The 5345-nt window shown below is 47.3% G+C and overlaps 1 long non-coding RNA gene across 1 annotated transcript in view; it reads right to left on the reverse strand.

Moving 5' to 3' along the window:
• Window positions 1–1731: 1731 nt before the first annotated feature.
• The window catches only part of LOC134337934 (uncharacterized), a 4236-nt gene continuing 622 nt past the window's right edge, over window positions 1732–5345 (reverse strand). The window contains exons 2-3 of the long non-coding RNA XR_010016111.1: window positions 2372–2491; window positions 1732–2287 (exon numbers count right to left, since the gene is read on the reverse strand). This is a non-coding gene — a long non-coding RNA (uncharacterized LOC134337934). The remainder of the gene's footprint in view (window positions 2288–2371; window positions 2492–5345) is intronic.

The following is a 5345-nucleotide window of genomic DNA, read 5'->3' on the forward strand; positions in this document are numbered from 1 at the left end:
CAGTGTTCCGATATTACAACCTTACGTGTCGCTGGAGAATGCACCGAAACTTGATGTGGCCACCTTAAGGGCTCGGTGGGGAGGGACCACAGTACAGGGTTCTTCCTGCGACTGGGCAGGGAGGGGGCAGGTTGGCTGAGGAAGCCCCTTAGTTATTGCATTAGAGTACCACCCCCAGGAGGCCACCTGAGAGGCAAGAGTCCTCTTGGTTTTAAGAAATGTAATAGAACACTACGCCTTGTCTATGAATGTAAAAATGACAAGGCATTGCGCTTGTAAGTAACTTTTTATTATGAATAAAGTTTATTTTGATATTAAAAATGTTTATGGCCCTCATGCCTGTAAAGAGTTTGTACGTTCACCCCGTGCCCAGTTACCTTCCACAGTCCAAAGACGTACTGGTTGGGAGGTTAACTGGTCAGTGTAAATTGTCCTGTGATTAGGCAAGGGTTAAATTAGGGATAGCTGGGTGGCGTGGCTCAAAGGGCCAGAAGGGCCTATTCTGCACCGTATCTCAATAAAAATAGTAAGGTCACCCCCCAGCCTCCTGTGCCCCAGAGGAAAAATGCCCCAGCCTATCCTGATAACTTAATCCCAGTGGTTCCAATAGCCCACAAAACTTCTGTGTGTGTTCCAGCATAATGACATCTTTCCTTTAGCAGAGCAACCAGCGCAATATTGAGGGCACAGATGAGTGTTCGGGAGGGAAGCTGAGACGAGAGGAGAGATACATTTTGCTGGAATTATGATACCCTCATTCCCCCTCCCAACAGATGATATCGGAAAAGGGGAGAAAATCTTGCATGTAGTAAGCAAATTTGCTGCGTTCTTGCCAAGAGCACACATGTGGGATAAAAGTCAGAGTAACCCTATCAATGTGTTGGCCTGTGCTGTCCTCTCCTCCCCTTCCCCCACACTTCCCCATGGCCACTGTCCCACTCCGAGTCCTTTCCTTTCCCCAGCACATCTGGTCATCGTTTGTCTCGTAACCAGTGCGCAGTGAGGCAGTTCTCCCGGGTGTAGGGCTGAGGGGAAGGTTGGTGTGTGTAATGATTGCTATAAATTGCAACCAGTCCCCTGCCAAATCATAAAATGCCCAGCCACTCCCTGGGAGAGATTGTAAACCTTTTGCAGATGTGCAGATCCGTGTCTCACACTGAGTCTGGTATTTCTTTTGTTTGGATTCTCTGACAGGCTTTTCACATTCTTACAATTTCAAACAAAATAAAACCATTTTCCCCAGGCACGCAATGTTTAAAGTTTGCTATAGTTATTTACCACTGTGAGATATCCTTTCTCTAAGTCTCTGTGACTTCCAACTTTAGGATTTTGTTGAACCTTTGAATGTTCAACTTTAATTACAACAACTCATCCCACAGTCCTGACCCCTAACAGGCAAATCGTTCCACAGGCACTGATGTGGGGTACAGTACCACTGGAAATGAACAGGGCCACAGCATTACAAACACTGACCTGGGGTACAGTACTACAGGAACTGACCTGGGGTACAATATTACAGGAACTGACCTGGGGTACAGTACTACAGGAACTGACCTGGGGTACAATACTACAGGCACTGACCTGGGTTACAGTACTACAGGCACTGACCTGGGTACAGTACTACAGGAAATTATTTGGTATACAGTACTACAGGAACTCAGCTGAGGTACTGTACTAAAGGCACTGTCCTGTGGTACAGTACTACAGGAACTGACCTGGGGTACAGTACTACAGGAACTGGCCATGCTGAAGTCTAGCGGTACCGTGTCTGGTCAATCTGGTCATTATTTACTGCCCGTCAATGCGATGACCTTTGGAGAAAGCAGAGTGATGTTGACCGACAACCGACCCACCTCAGACTGTATCCCTGGGCCCTCGAGGTACCTCTCAACAACACTCACAGTGTCCAGATGTGAAACTCATCAAGACAGCCCTGATCAGATATCAACCAACTCTCCATAAGTCACAGACATTTTGGGAAAGCGGCCAGGAGAGGTGTAAGTAAGGACAGCGCTAGAGTTCCCGCACACTTCCTGCAGATGTTGGATGGGCTGATTCAGCATCAGACTCCCTGAGTCGTTTGGTTACCCGACACCAGTGGTGTTTTAAATTTAATTTTATCACAATAGTACAGAATTTATCATTGGAGCATAGATTTTTTCAGTTCAGTACAAATGCATCCCACACGGAACGCTGGAGGAACTCAGCAGGTCAGGCGTCATCTATGTCAATGAATAAACAGTTGACGTTTCAGGCCAAGGCCCTCCATCGGGGCTCATGATGCATCCTGTGGGAGCAAAGCAACAGGTTTATGGTTGTAGACGCTTGGGTAAAAGTGGGATATACGATGCACTCTGAGATACTGAAGTACCTGCTGTCTGCGTGGAGTTTGCATGCTCTCCCGGTGCATGCGTGAGCTTCCTCTGGTGCTCCAGTTTCCTCCCATACCCCAAAGATACGCAGGTTCAGTCAACTGAGTCCTCGAAATGACCTGGAGGAGATCAGATTAGATTAGATTATGAGGACACGCAGTCCTCTTTTATTGTCATTTAGTAATGCATGCATTAAGAAATGATACAATATTCCTCCAGTGTGATATCACAGAAACAGACCAAGACCGAAGAACTAACAAAAACCACGTAATTATAACATACAGTTACAACAGTGCAACAATACCATAACTTGATGAAGAACAGGCTGTGAGCACAGTAAAAAAGTTCAAAGTCTCTCAGAAGTCCCACATCTCACGCAGACGGGAGAAGGAAGAGAACTCTTCCTGCCATGCCCGACCACAGTCCAACTCTGAGTCGTCTGAAAACTTCGAGCTCTGATCAGCCCTCCGACACCGAGTACCGAGCACCACCTCTATCCGAATGCTTCGACCTCAGCCTCGGTCGCCAGCAGCTGGCAAAGCCGGGGATTTTGGGGCCTTCCCTCCGGAGATTCTCGATCGCACAGTAGCAGTGGCAGCAAACTGGGCATTTCAGAGATTTCTCCAGATGGTCCTCTGTGCTTTCACCTCCGTCTCCATCAAGATGGGCTTCATGGATGGTAGCGCATTACATTCAGTACTCGCGAGGTGGTCTTCACGAAGAGCCTTGGCCTGGAGCGTCCACAGTTTATTCCCCTCCATAGATGGTGCCGAAACTGCCAGTAGAGCCCATGACTCGTGGCACCGGAAACGTGGGTTCAGTCCTGACTACAGACCCCATCGGAGTGGCACTCCCTCCAGGCTCTCCATCTTTCTCCCATATCCCACGGACAATCAGGTTGCTAGGTTATTTGTCAGTATAAAAATTGTCCCTGCGTGTAGGTGAGTGAGAGAATCATAGAATGTAAAACAATACGGAGCAATGCACACTCTTCAGCCCACCATGTTGTGCTAAGCTTTTAACCTGTTCCATGATCAGTCTGACCTTTCCCTCCCACATAGTCCTGTATTTATCTTTCATCCATGTGCCTATCTAAGAGTGTTCTAAATGTCCCTGATCTACCTGCCCCTACCACCAGATATTCAAGATGTCACTAATTGTATAATGTAGTAGAATTGGGCCATTCGGCCCATTAAGTCTGCTCCGCCATTCAATCACGGCTGATTTATTTCTCCCTTTCATCTCCGTGCTCCTGCCTTCCTCCGTAACCTCCGACATCCTAACTAATCAAGTAGCTATCAACCTCTGCTTTATACATATTCAGTAAAGGAGACTACAGAGTGAGAAACGCACACACACGAGCTGGAGGAACTCAGCAGTTTGGGCACCATCTATGGAGGAGAACAAACTGTCGACGTTTCGGGCCTAGACTCTTCATGCAGACCACCTTGTGAGTAATGAATGTAATGCACTACTTTGGGAAAGTTGCTGCTTCGCCGGAAAGGACCCCTTGGGTCCCCGGACCTATCGACATTCAGGCCTTTTCGGTTCCTGGATGGTGAGAAGGACCGAGGTAAATGGGTAGTTGATACATCACACTGCTGGGGGAAGGAGCAGGGCTGGCGAAGTGCAAAGTGTGAAGCTGGCGGTTGTGGAGGGAACACTCTGGAGAACACAGAACATAGAAACTTACAGCACATCACAGGCCCTTCAGCCCACAATGTTGTGCCGACCATGTAACCTACTCTAGAAACTGCCTAGAATTTCCCTAGCGCACAGCCCTCTATTTTTCTAAACTCCATGTACCTATCCAAGAGGCTGTTAAAAGACCCTAATGTATAGGCTTTTACCACCACCGCCGGCAGCCCATTCCACGCACCCACCACTCTGTGAGTGAAAATCTTACCTCTGACATCTCCTCGGCACCTATTTCCAAGCACCTTAAAACTGTGCCCTCTCGTGTTAGCCATTTCAGCCCTGGGAAAAAGCCTCTGGCTATCCACACGATCAATACCCCTCATCATCTTATACACCTCTATCAGGTCACCTCTCATCCTCTGTTGCTCCAAGGAGAAAAGGCCAAGTTTACACAACCAATTCTCATAAGGTACGCCCTCCAATCCAGGCAACATCCTTGTAAGTCTCCTCTGCGCTCTCTGTATAGTATCCACATCCTTCCTGTAGTGAGGTGACCAGAACTGAACATGGTACTCTAGGTTGAGTCTGACCAACGTCTTATATAGCTGTAACATTACCTCATGGCTCTTGAACTCTGTCCCATGGTTGATGAATGCTAACACACCATACGCCTTCTTAATAACATTGTCAACCTGCACAGCAGTTTTGAGTGTCCTATGGACCCGGACCCCAAACTTTTTCAGATCCTCCACACTGCCAAGAGCACTACATTAATATTATATCCTGTCTTCAAATTGACGCTACCAAAATTAACCACTTCACACTTATCTGCGTTGAAATCCATCTGGCACTTCTCAGCCCAGTTCTACATCCTATCAATGGCCCGCTGTAACCTCTGACAATCCTCCAGACTATCCACAACAGCCCCAACCTTTGTGCCATCAGCAAACTTACTAACTTCTTCACCCAGGTCATTTATAAAAATCACAAAGAGGAGGGGTCCCAGAACAGATTCCTGTGGAACACCACTGGTCACCAACCTCCATGCAGAATACAAACCATCTACAACCACCCTTTGCCTTCGGTGGGCAAGCCAATTCTGGATCCACAAAGCAAAGTCTCCTTGGATCCCATGCCTCCTTACTTTCTGAAGGAGGCTTGCAAGGGGGAATGTCATCAAATGCCTTACTGAAATCCATATACACTACATCCACTATGGAGACCCTTTCGAAGGAAGAGTTTTGCTGAACCCGACACTACAGAACATTTTATGTGCTAAAGATCTCAAAGGACAATTCCATATTTATAATACATCCACAATGGTTCCTTTGAACT

Source organism: Mobula hypostoma, chromosome 25 (assembly GCF_963921235.1).
Source record: "Mobula hypostoma chromosome 25, sMobHyp1.1, whole genome shotgun sequence".
Lineage (NCBI taxonomy): Eukaryota > Metazoa > Chordata > Chondrichthyes > Myliobatiformes > Myliobatidae > Mobula > Mobula hypostoma.